Source organism: Cnephaeus nilssonii (genome assembly GCF_951640355.1).
Source record: "Cnephaeus nilssonii genome assembly, chromosome: 18".
Lineage (NCBI taxonomy): Eukaryota > Metazoa > Chordata > Mammalia > Chiroptera > Vespertilionidae > Cnephaeus > Cnephaeus nilssonii.
Genome location: NC_137089.1, coordinates 17,484,270 through 17,503,534, shown reverse-complemented (window position 1 = coordinate 17,503,534; position 19,265 = coordinate 17,484,270).

The window sequence follows — 19,265 nt, the reverse complement described above, 5'->3', positions numbered from 1 at the left end:
TTTTCTGTTCCAGACTATAAACTCCTTGATTTCTTATTTCGTATCTTATTTTACTTTGTGTTCCCAGGACCTGGCATAATACTAAGATAGCTTAGGTGGTAAGTCATATTTGGTTGGTTGGATGGGTGGTTGGATGGATGGATCCATGACACATGAATGAAAACAGGAGGAGCTCAAAATGATCTCCCAAGTCAAATTTTTTTCCTGAGAGTTTTTATTTTAAGAAAAATGCCTTCCTGCTTTCAACAAAAAGATTACAAAGGCACATTTTTTTAAACATCAAAGAGCTCATGTAAAGAGAACATCAGATGATATACTAATGAGAATCATGTGGATTACATTTTTTCAAAATTAAAGATTTTTGTTTAAAGTATAAGGGGAAAAAAACAGAAACAAGCACTGGATCCTAGCATGACAAAACCGTTTGATAATATTTGAGCGGCCTACGCCCAAACTAGTGATTAGTCTAGTGAGTCAAGTGTTCAGAGAGCAGCAGTACTGGCCTGAGCTCACCCTGGAGGGGAGACCCAGAGGGCAGGATGACAGCATGTCTTGGGACAGTGGAGTGGGAAAGGGAGTCATGGGAATTTCCATTATTATACAAAAAGACAAAAGCCTCCAGTGTAGTCTCTCTTGGATTATTCATTCCTATATTATTGCTTTTGTGAGACTATAGTTTAAGAGTTGGAATGAGCTGCCTGAAGAGGGTGCCTGCTGTGTAGACAGGGATCAATGAAATTGTGTTGATTGGCTATTTCTGGTCTGCAAGATTCTGAGACGTCCTGCAGCAGACAGAAGTGGTGTCCCTTGGCATTTATGTCTACACTAAAGGCCCTGTGCACAAATTCATGCACTAGTGGGGTCCCTCAGCCTGGCCTGCAGGAACGGGCCAAAACCAGCTCTCCGACATCCCCTGAGGGGTCCCGGATTGTGAGACGGCTCAGGCCAGGCTGAGGGGCCCTGCTGGTGCACGATGGGGGTTGGGGAGGGACAGAGGAGGTTGGCCAGCTGGGGAGGGACTATGGGAGGGCTCCAGGGTGTGTCCAGCCCATCTCGCTCAGTCCCAATCAGCCGGACCCCAGCAGCAAGCTAACCTACCAGTTGGAGCATCTGCCCCCTGGTGGTCAGTGCCCGTCATAGCAACTGGTCGACTGTATGCCCCCTGGTAGTCAGTGCATGTCATAGTGAGTGGTTGAGTGGCCTTAGCATATCATTAGGATATTATGCTTTGACTGGTTGAACGGCCGACCAGTTGACCAGACACTTAGCATATTAGGCTTTTATTATATAGGATAGCAAAAGCTGTTGACTGGGAAAACCTGCCATTCTCTAACTAGAGGAGGTTTCTGTGTGTTTGTTTGTTTGTTTGTTTGTTTGTTTGTTTTTGGCCATGAGCTCATGCACAGCACCTAAATTTGATCCAACCTATGGATCTAACTACCAGCTTATAGGATCCCTTTTTTTGTATTTTTGACATTCAATATTATTTTATATTAGAGGCCTGGTGCATGAAATTTGTGCATTGGGGTGGGGGGTCCCTCAGCCAGCCTCCACCCTCTCCAATCTGGGACCCATAGAGGGATGTCCGACTGCCCGTTGAGGCCCGATGCCTCTCAGAATCCAGGACTGCTGGCTCCCAACCACTCGCCTGCCTGCCTGCCTGATTGCCCCTAACCGCTTCTGCTTGCCAGCCTGATCATCCCAAAACCACTCCCCTGCCAGCCCGATCAATGCCTAACTGCTCCCCTGCCGGCCTGATTACCACTAACTGCCCTCCCCTGATGACCTGGTCGCCCCCAAATGCCCTCCCCTGCTGGCCCAGTCACCCCTAACTGCCCTCCCTTGCCAGCCTGGTCACCCTCAACTGCCCTCCCATGCAGGCCTGGTCGCCCCCAACAGTCCTCCCCTGCAGGCCTGGTCCCTCCCAACTGCCCTCCCCTGCAGGCCTGGTTCCTCCCAACTGCCCTCCTATACTGGCCTGATTGCTGACAACTGCCCTCCCCTGCTGGCCATCTTGTGGCAGCCACCTTGTGTCCACATGGGGGTGGCCATATTTGACCACATGGGGGCAGCCATCTTGTGTGTTGGAGTGATGGTCAATTTGCATATTACCTCTTTATTATATAGAATATAGGATTAGTTTCAGGTGTACATACAGTGGTAAGACATTTATATAATTTACAAAGTGATCCACTGATAATTAAAATACCCAACTGCCATCATATATAGTTATTACAATATTATTAACTATATTTTCTATGCTGCACTTTACATCCTCGTGGATATTTTGTAATTTCAATTTGTACTTCTTTTTTTAATCCTCTAGAGCAGTGGTTCTCAGCCTTTCTAATGCCGCGACCCTTTAATACAGTTCCTCATGTTGTGGTGACCCCCAACCATAAAATTATTTTTGTTGCTACTTCATAACTGTAATTTTGCTACTGTTATGAATCGTAATGTAAATATCTGTGTTTTCCGAAGGTCTTAGGTGACCCTGCTAGCAGTTCTCAACCTGTGGGTCACAACCACATGGGGGTCGCAACCCACAGGTTGAGAACCGCTAGCAGGGTCACCTAAGACCATGGGAAAACACAGATTTTTACATTACGATTCATAACAGTAGAAAAATTACAGTTATGAAGTAGCAACAAAAATAATGTTATGGTTGGGGGTCACCACAACATGAGGAACTGTATTAAAGGGTCGTGGCATTAGAAAGGCTGAGAACCACTGCTCTAGAGAGAGAGGAAGGAAGAGAGAAAGATCAATTAGTTGCCTCCTGTACGTCCCCTGACCAGGGATCAAACCCGTAGCCTAGGTATGTGCCCTGACTGGAACCTTTTGGTATATGGGACAATGCTCCAACCAACTGAGCCACCCTGCCAGGGCTGTAAGATTTTTGGCAAGTGAAAAAAAAAATTCCAATTTTTAAAATATGTGTTGAGATTAATGTTTCAAAATGAACACACTCATATCAATTTCAGAAACAAAATAGTTTAACCTGGAAAAATCTTTTAACTTCCTTTTTTCAAAATTATTTTTTCATAACAAATATTTCCTTGAATATCAACTTTGTTTAAAATGTGGGCAATTTTTAAAAATGTATTCCATTAGTTATTATATTAGTCATATCCATTTATCATCAACACATTTGGAATATTCTTTTATGTAGAAGAACAACTGTGTAGCTTAGCTTTAAGTCCACCAACGCTATTTTAAAAGTTTCTTCAAAGTATTTTCTCTCTCTAATGGTGACATGTTTATACGAAAGATTTTCATAACTACTCCTTATCTCAATACAAAGTATTTTTAAAATTCTACAATATCTTAGCGGCCTTGCTTTACGATGGAGGATATTCTTTAAGAGCGTATGCACTCTAAGCATTTCTAGATTTATGCACTCTTTTACCTAAACAAGCTTACCTATGAGGGATCCAGGAAATGATGTTCTCTGCTAATATTTCCTTGGAATCTTTTTGAAGCATTCCGGTAAAGAGTAGCTGCTTCATCAGTGGTTACACTTCATAGTTATTCCCACAAAACGTTGTTTTTATTAACAAAATTACTTTCTGCTGAGAATGCATCATCTCCGCTACATCTTTCCTTTGGTGGTTTATAAAATAAGGAGTTCTTTGTGTATTTTATTATTGAAATAGCATTGGGAAAATGCCATCCGCTGAAACATGTTAATAACATTTGTGCCTTTCCCCAACTTCATTGCAAAATCTCCAAGTTGGGGGGCTTCTTTCTAATAGTCATGTCTGTTCATTTGTATCGTGTGCAGCTTGCAATGATTTTATGACAAAAGCAGGCATTTAAATATGTAACCATATTTTTATATCATTTTCTGTGTATTATCTTAGCCATTTTATTGTGGCAGGAAGAATAAGCATATCCCTAAAAGTACTTCCATTTTTTTCATCATTAAGTAACAAGCCTCAAAGGAGTCTTTTGAACATTAGTTGTCTGACTTAGTAAAATTGTATAAAGTCTGGTTCAGTGTCCTATGACTTTAAACATTACACTAAGGTATAGACGTTCGTTCTGATGCTCTGACCACTTCCTTCAAAATTCCTCAGGTAAATGTGAGAGAGCCAAAGCACGAGGGCTCATGTGGATGATTAGTAAGTCTTGATTTCTTTGCATTGGACAACGTTGGCTTTTTAAAAAGTATCTTCATTGATTTTTAGAGAAAGAGAAACATCAATGTGAGAGCAGAACATTGATCGGCTGTCTCCTGCACACCCCTACCAGGATGGAGCCCACAGCTCTGGTACGTGCCCTGACAGAATCAAACCAGCCACCTTTCGTTGCATGGGACAATGCCCAGCCAACTGAGCCACCAGTCAGGGCTGGCTTTTATATTTTACTGATTTCTTCTTTATTATTTTAAATTTTATTTTTTAGACAGACAGACACTGAAGTTTTAATATTTCTTCCAACAATCAAAGATTTGTCTTGCACACCCCCTGGTATAGGGACCCCGCTCTGAAATCACTTCTCTCTTGTATGTACTCTTAGATAGGGACTAGTTTTTATTCATATTTGTAAACCTAGATCCAGGTTCAGTATTTGACACAAGCTAAGTAACTGTTTATGGAGTTAAGCAGAACTGAATTATTGCATCTTTATTAAGATAGATACATATAGAGAGAGGCCCGATGCATGAAAATTGTGCAAGAGTAGGCCTTCCTTCCCCTGGCTGCCAGCACCCGGCTTCCCCCCAGTACCTGGGACCCAGGCTTCCCTTGCAGCCTGGCTTCGTCTGGAAGGTCATCCAGTTTAATTAGCATATTATGCTTTTATTATATATTTTTTTTCTTACTTTCTCAGAGGAGGAAATTTGTCTTGTTTACTATACTTAGTTTATTATCAAAGCTTCATTTCACTCACCTTTTAATGAATTGATTATAGATATATCAGTGTTGAGCAATAATACCAGTTTCATTAAGGAGAGCTATATTGTATCATCATTCTTAAAACAGTCTATCCCCAAGTATCTGAAACCTGATTTAGAATATTACAAATATCTGTTATTTAAAAGGTAGACCATAACCACAAAAAAACTGTATTATTCTAAGTACCACTTCCTATATTGAAGGAAGCAAGATCAAACCACAAAACCATTGCTGGGGCATGAAATGTGTGCTTCCCTTGGATATTCAGTGACTACGACTAAAACAAGTAATAATTATTTGCCTCCACTTCATAACATTATTAGGTTTAGTCTCTAGAAACATGCCTGAAATTTAAGACATCTTCATTATTAACCACTATTTATTGGCCTTAAATAATAGACTTGGAGCTATAAGAAAAGGATACTTTTTACTTTGAGGGTTTGCTGTGTAACTTGGACCAGAAGCTGAATGGAAATGTTTCAAGGTCGAGATTCAATTTTAGCTACATATGTAGTTCACAGATGTATTTATACAGAGCCAACAACCCCCTAAGTTATGACACTTGACATTCCAAGTCCCAACCAGTCGATATTTATGGAGCACCCGCTGTATGGAAAATGCTGCAGAGCCACCATGGAGAGCTAAACACAAAGTCAGCATTTCATTTCAAGGGATGAACAATTCAGCTGGGACTCCACTGTGTCAAACCCTCAGTATCATGCTAGTCGCTCTGAGATGAAATTGAATGGAACATTAAGAAGTGAACACACTCAAGTATTTTTATGTTTCTGGAACACCAAGGTCTTGTCCATGATTCTGTCACACCCTGAATGCCAATTACAACATTCTGAACCTAGACAGAATTTATTCATCATTGACACCTCAGGTTGTTGGGAGAAGAAGGCAAATTTCATGGGTCCTATTTGCATGAAGGCTCAGAGTCCTCCTTCATAAAACAGTAAATGGGAATTTAGGGCTTGGTTCTTAAAGAGCAGACTAAAGTTCTCAAAAAAAAGGAAAGAGAAAGAAAAACTCTTCCAACATTTATTGAAGGGCACCTCACAAACCAAGAGAATAACCAGTGATAAGTGAAAGTGTCATCCCCAACTCGAGGTGAGTACGCCTCCCTGAGCACATGACAAGTACGCCAGGAATAACGGACGGCTCAGTTTAGAAAGACAGGCTTACCAGGGAGCAAGCACTGATTAAATGTACATCTAAAAACGGAATCAATAACTGCACTAGTGTTACAAGGAGGCATTGGCTATGAATATATATCTGGGAACTTCCATCTGTGGCCTGGGGGAAGGAATTACTCATAGTTACATTTTAGTGGAGCTGAGGCAACTAGCAGACGACCCAAAATTATTTTGGGGGAATCTGACCGTAAACAAGGCAGATCAACAGCAAAGTCATATGCAGGGTAGGGTGTCGGGTGAGTCGGTGGGAGCCCAGTAATAAGATAGAAAAATATGTCATGGATAATAAATAATGACTAATTGGAGATGGTGTTTCTCCTGAAGCCGGAGGATGTTCTCATGTCAACAACCCTGGAGAGGAAGTCCTGATTTAGAGGGCAAACATTTGGTTGATAAGAGGGCAAATCTTTCTTTCTCTTAGGCGTTCCCTCTGAAACATGGAGACATAGAGCCCTACTGGGAGTGTGGAGAGGGAGTTAGAAGTCACTTCCTAAGCACGTGTTTGTTTGTTTATTAATGAATACAGTGAGTAAATGTTAGACTGGGAACCAGACTGAATCTGTATTTTTCTGTGAGAGACTTAATGCATGAAGAATGTAATGATTATTTAATCATTTAATTTAATTTCAGATAACTAAAGATGCTATCCTATCTAATAAAAGGGTAATATGCAAATTAACCATCACTCCATCACAAAGATGGCGGCACCCATAGCCACAAGGTGGCGGCGCCCAGTCCTCTCAGCCCCGCCTAGTCCCCCAGTCCTGGGGGTTTGGGGCGGGCTGCCGCTGAGAGCGGGCAGCGTGAGCAGCCTGGCAGAATGCTTGCTTCATTGCCGCAGCAATGAGGCAAGCGTTCCGCACCCCGGCCACAGATGGGCCTCTGGGCTGCAGGCCATGGAGAGCCTCTGGGCAGGGGGCGCAGAGCGGCCAGGCCCTGCAGAGAGCGACTGGCGCATGGATTCGTGTGCAGGGCTACTAGTTAAGAAAATAAAGCAGGGTCAGATGTGAGAATGAAAGGGCAGGGGATGAGGGGGCCATTTTAGGGAAAATGGTCAGACCATATTGAGAAGGGGACTTTAATCCGAAGAAGTGAACCGGGCAATAGTTCTCTGTCCTAGAGGAGGAAAGAGGCATGTGCTTGCTGTGCTAGGGAGCAACAGCCAACGTGGCAGGAGTCCGGTGCCAGAAGTGATCAAGGCTTTGGTAGAAGTTGGCAGCAACCGTGGCCTGTGGGTCTTTACAGTGTATGGTAAGGATGTAGGTTTTGTTCTGGGGCCTGTGGGAAGCAGTGGAGAGTTTTGAACAGTGAGCAATGTGATCTGATTTCATTCTTTAAAATTATCGCAATTTTTTTTTTCCTTTGTGAAGAGAGCTACAGCTGCATCTACGATACCACGCGCCTTTCTTATCACTGATACCACTCTGGCACAAGCACGTGCCAAATATTATCCTAAGTTTTATTCCAGAAATGTCTACCAGTCAGGGGTCCACATTCTTTTGAGAATATCTACACTGAGGAAAATTTTAAGACAGGAATGACTAAAAATAATTTTAAAGATGAATTCCATGAGCAAAAAATTTCAAGGCATAAAATGTTACCAAAGATAGTAAAGTACTTCTGTTGGTGCAGAATCTAGTAACAATGGAGTACGCTGCTCTCTTTTTTAAAAAATGGTGCCAAAAATTCCTACATGATGATCAGAATCCAGATAGTACATTGGAACCGTATCCTGGCAAGAGATGGATGCTTCCTGACTCAGGCCCTGGTCCGTGGGGTTCTCTCACTACTGCGCCTTCATTTGGGCACATTTCCTATTTACAGTTCCTCCTGCGGCGGGGACACCTCTCATCTGCCATCAGGACAGGCACAATTATCTTTAAAACTCCCATTTTATACGCTCTCTCATGTCTGTTCAGGGCAGGAGTTTGGCTGTGTCTCTATATTGTCAAAACTTCTAGTCAATTCTCATCCCCAGTAAACATAACTTTTTAATCACTTCTGTGCCTACACTAAGAACTATATTCAGGATACATAGATGAGCTTTGGGAGATCATTGTTTCACATGCAGAAAAAGGGTTGAATCCCTGCCAGTTGAAGCTGTGTGTCCTTGAACAAATTACCTAACCTCTCTGGACCTCAGTTTCCTAATGGGACTAATTTCTACTTCATAAGACTATGATAAGGGTTCAGGGGAAAAAAAAAAAAGTGTAAACTTATTTCACATTCCAGCAAAATATACCTGGTAGATAAAATAAATAGTAGTTTTTTTTAATTAATAATAAGTCATTAAAATAACAATTACCAGTGCAACCTGAAAAGAACATAGTAAACTTATAACCATTTCTGGCCCATGAACCACCTAAGGAAATGCAGAGAACCACATGAGAGGGCTCAAAATAAAGGTCAATAAGTTGTTTGAACACATGAATATTTTTAACTAAAACTTACATAAATTTACCATAAAATAGCTCAACTTCCCAGTGTGTAGTTTAAGAGTTAAGTAAAGAAGTAAAGTAATTAATAAAATAACATGATTAAACAGTTATGAAAGAAAGCAAGCTCTCAGGATGATTTCTCTATAATGATCACTTTTACTTATTTCTTCTCTGGGCACACTTAAGTAAAGCCCTAGGAAACTCAAAAGATTGTTTATCCAAGGGTTGGCATTGAGATTATTTTAAAATGGCGTTTCTTATTTTTAGAAAGAGATCACTTATTTTATTCCAGAGGAGTAAAACAGTGTCTTGGCCTTTCCCTCTGAACTTTCACCTTCCCGAGAGATATCTCCAGCAATCTGCAAACCCCTCCATATGGAATGATTTAATTTGACAAAGGAAAAAATAGCAATTAACTTTATTTTAATTGACTCAAGTGTATGATGTCTGGAAAAGCTGATGACGCAAAAGAAAATTTGACAAGAATGTTTTTTAGATCAGAGGGAAATTGCAAAACTTTTGGCTGTGAACCAAATAGGCATACTTTGACAACATCCTGTAATAAACACCAGGAGAAAATTGTTAGGTATGCAGCAATTTATTCGGGACAATTTCTAGACGGTTTCCACTGGATAAAATGGCCTTTTCTTTTTTTTTTTTTTTCATTTACTTCTGAGTGCCTGTCTGTGTTTAGTATTCTTCACAATGAACTACTAATTAGAACCAGACCTCGTATAAGCATCTCTAAAATTCTCCTCAGTAACTGTTGACCTGTAACACCCATGTGATTTCTACTGTGGGCCACTTACCTCTTTTTAAAAAATTCCTGTATCACATTGATTAGCATTGAACTGAAAACTTGACTTTTCTTTCGTATGGTGTTTACAAACCAGTAGATATAATGTTCATGTGATGTGTGAAGGGTGAACACTGAAAAGTTATTTGGGCTAATGGCTTTGAGCTTGTAGTCTAGCATTGATCTAGAGCTCCTTTTTAATAACAACTGTTTTACTTATTAGCTGGGTGAACTTGGGACTGTTAGTTGACCTTTTCAAGCCTCAGTTTCTCATCTGCAAAATGGAGTTAGCAATATTAATTCCTCTAACAGTTATATCAGGAAAAAATAAAATAAATCTTGTAAAGTGTTTAACAACACTAGACATAATTATATTAAGTTTTACAGCCTTTTCAGTGTATAGAAGGAAAAAAAAGATCAACAATTTTAATTATTTCACAAGATAGTTTACCTGGAAAAAAAAAATTGGTCCCTCTGGCAACCATTGCTGACTTTTAGTTTGTGGGATGTTTATGAATTTAGTTTCAACACTCAAATCAGTAAAAATGGCCAGGCCAATTTTGTCTGTAAACAGTACCTCAGTTAGACTTGATTCTGAAATTACAAAATTTTGTCATTTATTCATGAAGCCTAATTCAGTAGCAGTCAGGAAACCAAGATCCATCAACTATGAGAAAAATAATGCTATATTCATTTTTATTTAGGCCTTCTACTATTCCGATCTATTCAGTTGGCTTACCCCACCTAAAAAGTGATTTTGATTTGTGAGGAGTTTCCATGTCTTAAGACAATTATATATATTGAAAGGCATGAAGCAAATAAAATCACACTTCTAAAAAATGCCCGAGGGACTTCCTAGGGACAGGTGATCTAAAATGATATGTTCATTGTCCCCTGAAAGTCATCCAGGGGACTCCAAAGCCCAGTATCCTCACACCAGACTTGCCAAAATAGTTGAACCCAACTGGGATGAGCTAAATGATTCATCTTCATGGAATGTGGAGAAGGAGCAGAAGAGATCCCAAAGGTAACACGTTATAATAATACAAGGATGTGTAGCTTCAAACTGACATCTCGCATAGTATCTAGGAATGGACTGAATCAAAACAATGGCTGGAAAGAATTGTCCAGTTTTGCTCCAGGAATTTAATAGAAAAGCTTAGAGGCATGAAGCTTCTGGATGGTTTTCCAGTGATTGTCATTAGTGTCCCACAAGGCTTGGAGAGTTTTGGAAAAGACATTACAGAGCTGAAAAATGAACAGTAACTAAAGAAGCACATGTCACCTTCTTGACTCTGATAATTCACAAAAATATAAGGTGTCCCCAAAACATGTATACACACACTTTGAATAATTATAAAGGCAGGGTGTATTAAAATACATTTCATTTTCAGAATTGAGCTATCAGCTGTTAAAGTGTGTATGCGTTTTTGGGGGATTCTGTGTATTCAGAATCAGCATCGCTCAAGGAAAAATCCAACTTAATCACTACGGAAAACTTTTCTTTCTGAGCAAGCAGTTTCATTTCTCTCTCCAGATTTTGCAAAATTTAGTTAAGATTTCATAATTAATTTGAACTCTTAACTTGGTGATACATTGAAAAAGTATGACATGGACTCAAACCAAAGATTTTATGTGGCCTGTAGCTCCAATTCTTCTTAATCCAGGATGGTCTTCTCTCTTGGGCTTATATCTTGAAGTTTATGAGTATCAAGAAGGAAATGTAGGTCGAGAATGCTTTTGTAGTATGACATAATAAAATGAGGTGCTTAAAAGATTTGGGAAATGGCCTAAATATAGATTTTATAATTCAATAATCCCAAGTAATCTTGATAGTACAGGAAAGATGATGGTATATTTTCTTATATATAAGGAATGAATGTGTCAATATTAAATTTGTGTAAAAGAAATTAATATGCTTGGTATTGAGCTATTTGCATATATATGAGAGATAGAGATTGAGATAGAGAGATAGAAAGAGAAAGAAAGAGAGAGAGAGAGAGAGAGAGAGAGAGAGAGAGAGAGAGAGAAAGAAAGAAAGAAAGAAAGAAAGAAAGAAAGAAAGAAAGAAGGAAAGAAAGAAAGAAAGAAAGAAAGAAAGAAAGAAAGAAAGAAAGAAAGAAAGAAAGAAAGAAAGAAAGAAAGAAAGAAAGAAGGAAAGGAAGAAAGAGGAAAGGAAGAAATATGGATTCAGATCATTTTCATTTGTGCCAGGGTTACCAGTTGATAAGACCTCCCTGGAAGGAGGTTTTGGAAAGGCATTCCAAACTTTTACCAGTGACTGATGATGTTATAGAATTCATGTTTAAGCAATTTTCAGACGACATGAAGTAGAGGAGGCTATCTAACCTATTGACCATCTGCCAGATGTATGCCTCCCACAACAACACAAAAAGATAAATGAGGTGATGAGATGAATTTAATAGGATGTTTAAAAATTATATTTTAATTATAGAAGGGAATGCTCATTATGAAAACCAATTTTAGAAAAATATCTATAAGAACTGAAGGCTATAAAGTAAAATTTATAAGATTCTTTTCCATCCTTTCAGACTCCTACTCATCCTCAAATATAATCACTCTTCAAGGTTTCTTACTATCCTTCCAGACATTTTATATGTGACTACAAGTATACATATTAAGTACATACATGTATGTGTGTATGGATATATATACTTACACACATTTAATTCTCGTTAACAGTTGCATAGCAATCTATTACGTTAAGCAGTATTTATTTAATTAATTTTTGATAAATTGAAATTCAGGCTGTTTATATATAATGTTGAAATGAACATCCTTATACATCTTTATGCACTGTATGAACTTTTAAAAGTAAAATTATTGGACCAAAGAATAAAAATATCTGTAAACTACTAGAAAATCCCTAAAAATATGCATATTCAAACTAGCTGAAAAGAAAAATCTCAATGTAACAAATATAGAACTGAATAATTACTCAGAATACAATAAAATACAAACATAAAATAGAAGTAATGAGACACAGAGGATATAATAAAAATAGCCTAACATGTCATATTGGAGAGTCAGAAACAGGAAATTCAGAGAATATGGGAAAGGTAAAACGTGCAGAAAAATAGCTGAAAAAGCTCCAAAACCAATGAAAGATATACATGCTTACCTTTAGGAAAGACAATAAACATACAGTTATGGATATCATAATAAAACTACAAAACACCAAAGATACATTTTAAAAACAAGTAGAGAGAAAAGACAGGTACTATGAAAGGAAGGAAAATTAGACTGATAGAAAACATCCAAAGAGCAACATTGAAGGTAATGCTGAGAACTAAAGGTTTAAAAAAAAAAAGTTTTGAGTTCAGAATAAACTCAGTTTAGGCCAAAGTTAAGAAGTGACATCCAATATAAACTAACGTGAACTTAGACCTCACTTCTAGAAGTATTAGCATAAGGGGAAAGGGTTTAGAATTGATATACTATTTATAAAAATTACAGTAGGAAAATGGGGCTTAGTTCTAGCTACCATCTTTATTTCAAGAGATAAAACTCCAAGTTCTGTTATTCCAGGAACACATGAAGGAATTGGGGATATTTAACAAAAGTAACAGATAGAGGTCATCATACTTATTTTTAAATTGTTATCAATTTGAATGGCTACCACACAGAAGACAGATATGTCCTGTATGGGATAGATCTGAATGACTGTCACACAGAATATGAGTTAAATATGTTCTAGACCTAGGAATTACATGCTCATTGTCAAATTTTGAGGGAAAATGACCTGATTGTTAGAACTAAGCAAAGATGGAATGAGCTCTTTCAAAAAGTCGTGAGATTTCTATCAGTGTAGGTATTCAAAAGAAAAGCTAGAAGACACTTGACAAGTAGGCTATAGAGAGAATTCGGGAATTAAAGGAAAAAAATAAGTTTCAAGTTTAATGTTAGTTGGTCTGGAAGGACTTGAGCCTCCATGGGAGCTATCTCTCTGGAGGAAATAATAAAATTAAGTGCAAATAAACTTTCACAAATGCCCACCTTACCCACTTTACCCCGCAGAGACATCAGCCGGCTGGCACCATCAAATAACCAACACAATCAAACTCCAATTATTAAATATTTGTATATTTTCTAAATTTAAAATAAACAAAATCTTCCTACTTATCTGGACTTTTAATTTCAAAATCTATTAGGTGCATTTACTCAATTTCTTTAGCCCTATGAGGAGAATCAAAGAAAAAAAAAATCAATGTTCCTCTGACCAGTGACAATATTGGAAGGGCAGATGTCCACATGTTCAGCTGGTATTTTGTGACCTGCAATATATTATTTCTTTTGATAAAGTTAAGTCACTTAGTGGGGCAGAAGGAAAGAGCAAATTGTCCTATTGAATCAAAATTCCATCTAACAGAGATGGCACTAAACTCCGATGTCCAACTATGGAATCAGACCTGCATTCACGTGTTCCCCCCGCCCTTTTTAATTGGCTGGTGTGTGACCTTAAACAAGTTGCTTCACCTCTGTGAGGCTCTGTTTTCCCACTGACAAAATGAGGATAATGGTAACTACCTTGCAGGGTTACTGGGAAGTTTAAATAGAGGGAAAAGGTCATAGCTCAGTCCTGGTGCAGAATTAGTATTTGATGTTAGATTTATTTTCTTCAACAAGTTAAGTCTTGATTTGTTATTTATAAACAACTAACAAGATAGTTTTACAAAAGTAAGCTACATGAGGTTAAGAACCAAATCTGGTTGTCTGCTATTATGTACCCAGGGCTTGGCACAAAGTAGGCACTCAAAAATTAGATAATAATATAATTTACATTTTAATTATAACATTAATTTAAAAAAAGTCTTTTTTAGCCAACATAAAAGTAAATTTATTTTCATAAAAATTAGTTTGCTTTAGTATATATATTTTTAAAGTTATCTTTATTTTTTAAAGTATTACAGATATCCCCTGTGTTGTTTTTCCCCCATTGACTCCATCCAACCTGCACACACCCCTCCCAGGCCTTCACCACAGTATTATGTGTGTCCATGGGCTATGCATATAAATTCCCTGGGATTAATTTCTCCCCACCCCCCACCTCTGCCTTGAAAAAATCTTGTAATTAAAAATTGCCCTTAATTTTCCTGCCACTTGAATTACTATTCTAAGCAATGATGCTGTCTCAAAATTTGGGGGGAAAGGAACTTTTTTGGTACTTTTCAATACTATGTGTCAACAGAAGCTATATTTTTTTTTAATCTTCCAAGGCAAAATACTCTATAGGACAACTTCTTGCAATAGGCCAAGACCCAAGAGCCCTAACATCTGACCAACAAAAGCTGTCTTTTAAGTGTGTATTTGTAGATGTCACTTAAACAAATCAACTTCCCATTTCAGCTTAAGAGTCAAGAACCACATTTTCAACAAAATCCATCTGGTTTGCATTTCATCTCAGAATTCAACACCAGGTGTCTTTCATGTGTATTCAATTTTGGGTGGGGAATTGGGAGTATCGCAAGACAAGGAATGATTTGAAGTGGTTTAATCATAAAGATAAAGGGTATGCTGATACTGTATTTTGCAAGTACAATTATTTCTCCGTGTTGCTTTCTTTTATTGTTGTTGGTATGGGATGATTTTAGTTTTTCTTTCGATCTGTAGGTTTGGGATGTAAGGCAGCATGAGCTCAGATACATTCATTGAAATTCAGAGACTGTATGCACTCAATGAAAATTTCAAAAACTAGACTGAAAAAGGAGAGAGGGGGCAGGAGGGAGGGAAAGCAGGGGAGAAAAAAAAATCTTTCATTAACATCTTTATCAAACAATTAGTCATCCTTGGGAAATGTGGTTCAGTTTCTTTGGTAGTGTGAAATTTAAACAAAAGAATAACTATTACACCAGCTACAGAAATCAAGCTGTCTTGGGGGAAAACTTTTTGATAAATGAAAGGCAATTTTATCTTGCATAAAGAGTGCTATAAAATTCTTTCCCTTGGGAGAATGAGTCCACTTTTAATTAAAATAAAGTCCATGATATGAGTCCAGTATTCCCCCACCCCCATTATCAGAAAATCACTAATAATATACAACTCTCCTGGTGTTAACACAATATATGATATTTCATTTGCTAAAGCAAGTAAATAAAATCAATATATAACCATGAAAGAAAGATTTCTTATTTTGCAGAATCACTAATGCTCAGAAAGAAATTTAATTTTTTTGAGATGTTAGTCAATAATGATTTTTCTTGAACATCATAAAATAGAAATTGACATTACCAAACAGGCACCTATGTGAAATTGAGACAATAAACATTAAGCATATTTTAACTCATTAACTAATAAATTTGCATGTCTACGTAAAGTGTTATTTATTATAGGGCAATCAGCTCTGAATCTAAAAGTTTCTTTCAGAATTTCTTGGAAAGGATATGCTGTTAAGGGGCTATCTTTCAACAAACACAGCACCTTACTTTATCAAAAACCCTCTAAGTATGCTTCTTAGTTAAAAAATAACCCTTCCCAGAATGTAAATATACCAAGGTTAAATTTGCTAGGTACAACAATTCACGTTATGTCTTTCATTTTTTAATTTTTATTGTTGAAAGTATTATATATGTCCCCCTATTCCCCCATTGACCTCCCACCCCAGGCCTTCACCACCCTATTGTCTGTGTCCATGGGTTATGCATATATGCATACAGGTTCTTTGGTTGATCTCTTCCCACCTACCCACCCCACATTATGTCTTAAACAACAGTTCTTTACAATTTTCTTACATGTTTTGTAAATAATACAAAAACACAAGAAAATACATGGGTTTGAAAAGCTTAGATACCTTCTTGCATTGGGTGGGTGGGGGGTGCATGAGAACTTTCTGGAGCCACCTCTTGGCTGTATCCAGCAGCTTACGCCCTCAGGTTAGAGTGGTGCAGCATGATGTTTCTATGCATCAGTCAGATCCCGAGCAGCCTTTCAGGGAGCCCGGCTTGGTGTTCAGGTCATGCAGGCAATTCCAGGTCCCCGGATTTGTAGGTATGTGAACTTCAGCCGCAGTATTAAATAAGATAATGCATACCATGTACTTAGCTCATTGCTTGGTTCAAATCAGGCTATCAGTATAGCAGTAATACTAATACTAGTACTATTATTTTTATTAACCCCCAAACTAAAGGGGAGATTGTTGCTTAATGGGGCCCTAGCAGAGTACACAGGGTCAAGTGTAAGGATTATCAGCCAACAAACTCAGACATCTTCACTCAAGTTGAAGTTACAGAATAAAGAAATACTCCTACAAGCTAATTAAGATTAAGGAGCATGTTTTCCCTTAAGAAGAACAGAAATAAATTGGACTTTTCTAACTATCCCAGTTTAAGGACGATAAGCCTTATTAAAAACACAGTAAATAATGGCTTTTCATTAATGTGATTTATTTAGATGTAAAGAAACTGGAGAGATGCACATCCTGAACTTATTATAAATCTCGAACTCCTGAGCTGCAGGGAGACTGGAGTAAGCACACAGTGGACGCTCCAGAAGCAGAAATCGCTGTTATGAGTCTTGAAACGATTCCACTTAAACTCGAACACATGGAAAGGATATTTTCCAGATACGCTGCAAAGATTTGAAAATAAAGATGAATAACAGAAATGCAACACTACCCCAAGGTGAAATTGCTAGTTAAGCCGAGATTCAAGAGGTCGGAGAGTTATTGCCTCATGACTTGATTCCTCACCTACCTAAGTCCCTTAGGGATGCAGCTGGGTCGGTTATCAAAGACATTCATTGGAGAAACATCTATTGAGTATCTATTGTAGAGCCAGATGCTAGGTCAGACAGTAGGGACACAACAATGAATAAGACATTCTGCTGTAGCCACCTTAAAATGTTGTCCCATCCAGTGACCTTGAAAACCTGCAGATGAGGAGTTACTGTACAGCATGGTGACGAGTTATCCGAGAGCTGCCAAAATGCAAGGTGCCAGGTTTGCCTGTGGGAAGGAGCACTCGGTCTCCCCAAGGGACAGAAGAGAGTGCTGAGGTTGGACACTTGAACCTGTGGCTTTGGAATAACTGGCTAGGAGGGTCACAGGTGTCTGGCTTGAAGTGGCGTTTGTATAGCACTTTACATAAGATTGATAGAATGTCAGTAGTTCACAAAAGAGAAAACGTGGGGAGAAGCTGACATTTATGGGAGGGGGCACCAAAGTCCCTCCAGGTCTCTGCCCTCTCTCAGTGCCACAACTAATTTTTACCAAGTACTTAAAGATGAATTAAGGGTTGTAAGATTGAAATGATAAGCAAGGGCATACCTGGCAGAAAGGCAAGAGGAAAAAAAGAGAGCTGGGGGAATTCAAATAGTTTAAGTTGGTGAGAAGAAGTGGGTCTCAGTCTGGCAGCACACCGATGGGCTTTTAAAAACATGCTAATGTCCAGGTTTCACCTGAACCCAAAGAAATTGTAGGCTGTGGGCATGGGTCCTGGCTCTGGTCTTTCTTAAAAGCCCCCATGGTGATTCTAACGTATAGTCCGACTTCAAAACAATTGCTCTACTTTAGTGCATGCGGGGTGGGGGAAGGGTGCAGGGGATGATGCTGGAGGTGGTTTCACCATATAAACTAAGTAGAGAACCTCAGGAATGTAAAATGGGAGGTGTTGTGGTAAGATGGAGCTATTCTGTCTTTCTGGAGGTAGTGTGAAGGTGGAATGGAGTGGGAACTAGGTAGGAGGCAGAGAGACCAGAGTTTATTGATCCCCGTCAAGGGATGATACATGCTGCAGAGGGGGTGCAGAGAAAGGGTGGATTTGATGAATATTTAGGAGCCAGAGCCGAGGTTTGGGCAATCTTGCAGATGTTTTCTTCCAATCACCAAGTCACCACATTCAGAAAAACATGAGAACTGGTCTGGAGGTGGGCATGAGGAAAGCATCAGACAGTGTGGGTTCATGGTGCAGGAGGAGCAACCGATGGCATCTTTAGACCATGTGTGGGCATGCGGGTGCTGCTCCGATGAAGGGTCTGGGCTGGACACTGGGAGATACGGAGATTTGTATGTCAGCGGATAGCCGTGACAGACAAGTCGTAGGTGAGGACGACGTTCCCGGAGTGAGGGGGCCATGAGGAGAAAAGGTGGCAGAGGACAAAGCCATGCAGAAGTGTGGCTTTAAGTTTTTGGTTCAACCAGAGGAGGGCTCAGGGCCATTTATATTGATTTGATCCTAAAATTTCACAGTAAATAAAATATTACTGGTCGAAGAACGCTCCCTGAAACACAGTGGATTAAACTGGGAGCCCTTGGTTTTAACCTATGTGAGTAATTACCTGCCTCTCCTTTTAAATCTGAACATCCAATACTTTTTTTTCTGATAGCACATTTGGGAGGCAGAGTAAAACAGTTTGAGATAGAATGTTAAGAGTATGAATAAAGAATTGTAAAAAACATTATTTTACTAATTAATATCATTTCTGGTAATCTATCCTAAGGAACAATTATAAAAATATGCAAACATCCTATCTAATAAAGAGGGAATATGCTGATTGACCATCACACCCTCACAAAGATGGTGGCACCCACAGCCAATAAGGAGGGAATATGCTAATTGAGTGTCACACCCTCAAATATGGTGGTGCCCAGTTCCCTCAGCCCCACTGGGGCAGCAGATGCACGGCATGGCCGGGCCCGCCCCCAGGCAGGTCTGGCCGCTCTGTGTGCCTGCCTCCAGAGTCCCCCAGTCCCCTCAGCCCCCCAGCTGCCCAGGGCTGGCCTGAGGCACAGGCTAGCCTCAGATGGTGGCTGCCCAGCCGCCCAGGGCCACCCAAGGCTCAGGTAACCAGGGCCAGCTGAGGCTTGTGCTGCCGGCAGTGGCAGCAGCAGAGGTGTGATGGGGGCATCGCCTTCCTCTGATCACTGGGTCACCTCCCACCCCTGAGGGCTCTCAGACTGTGAGAGGGGGCAGGCCAGGCT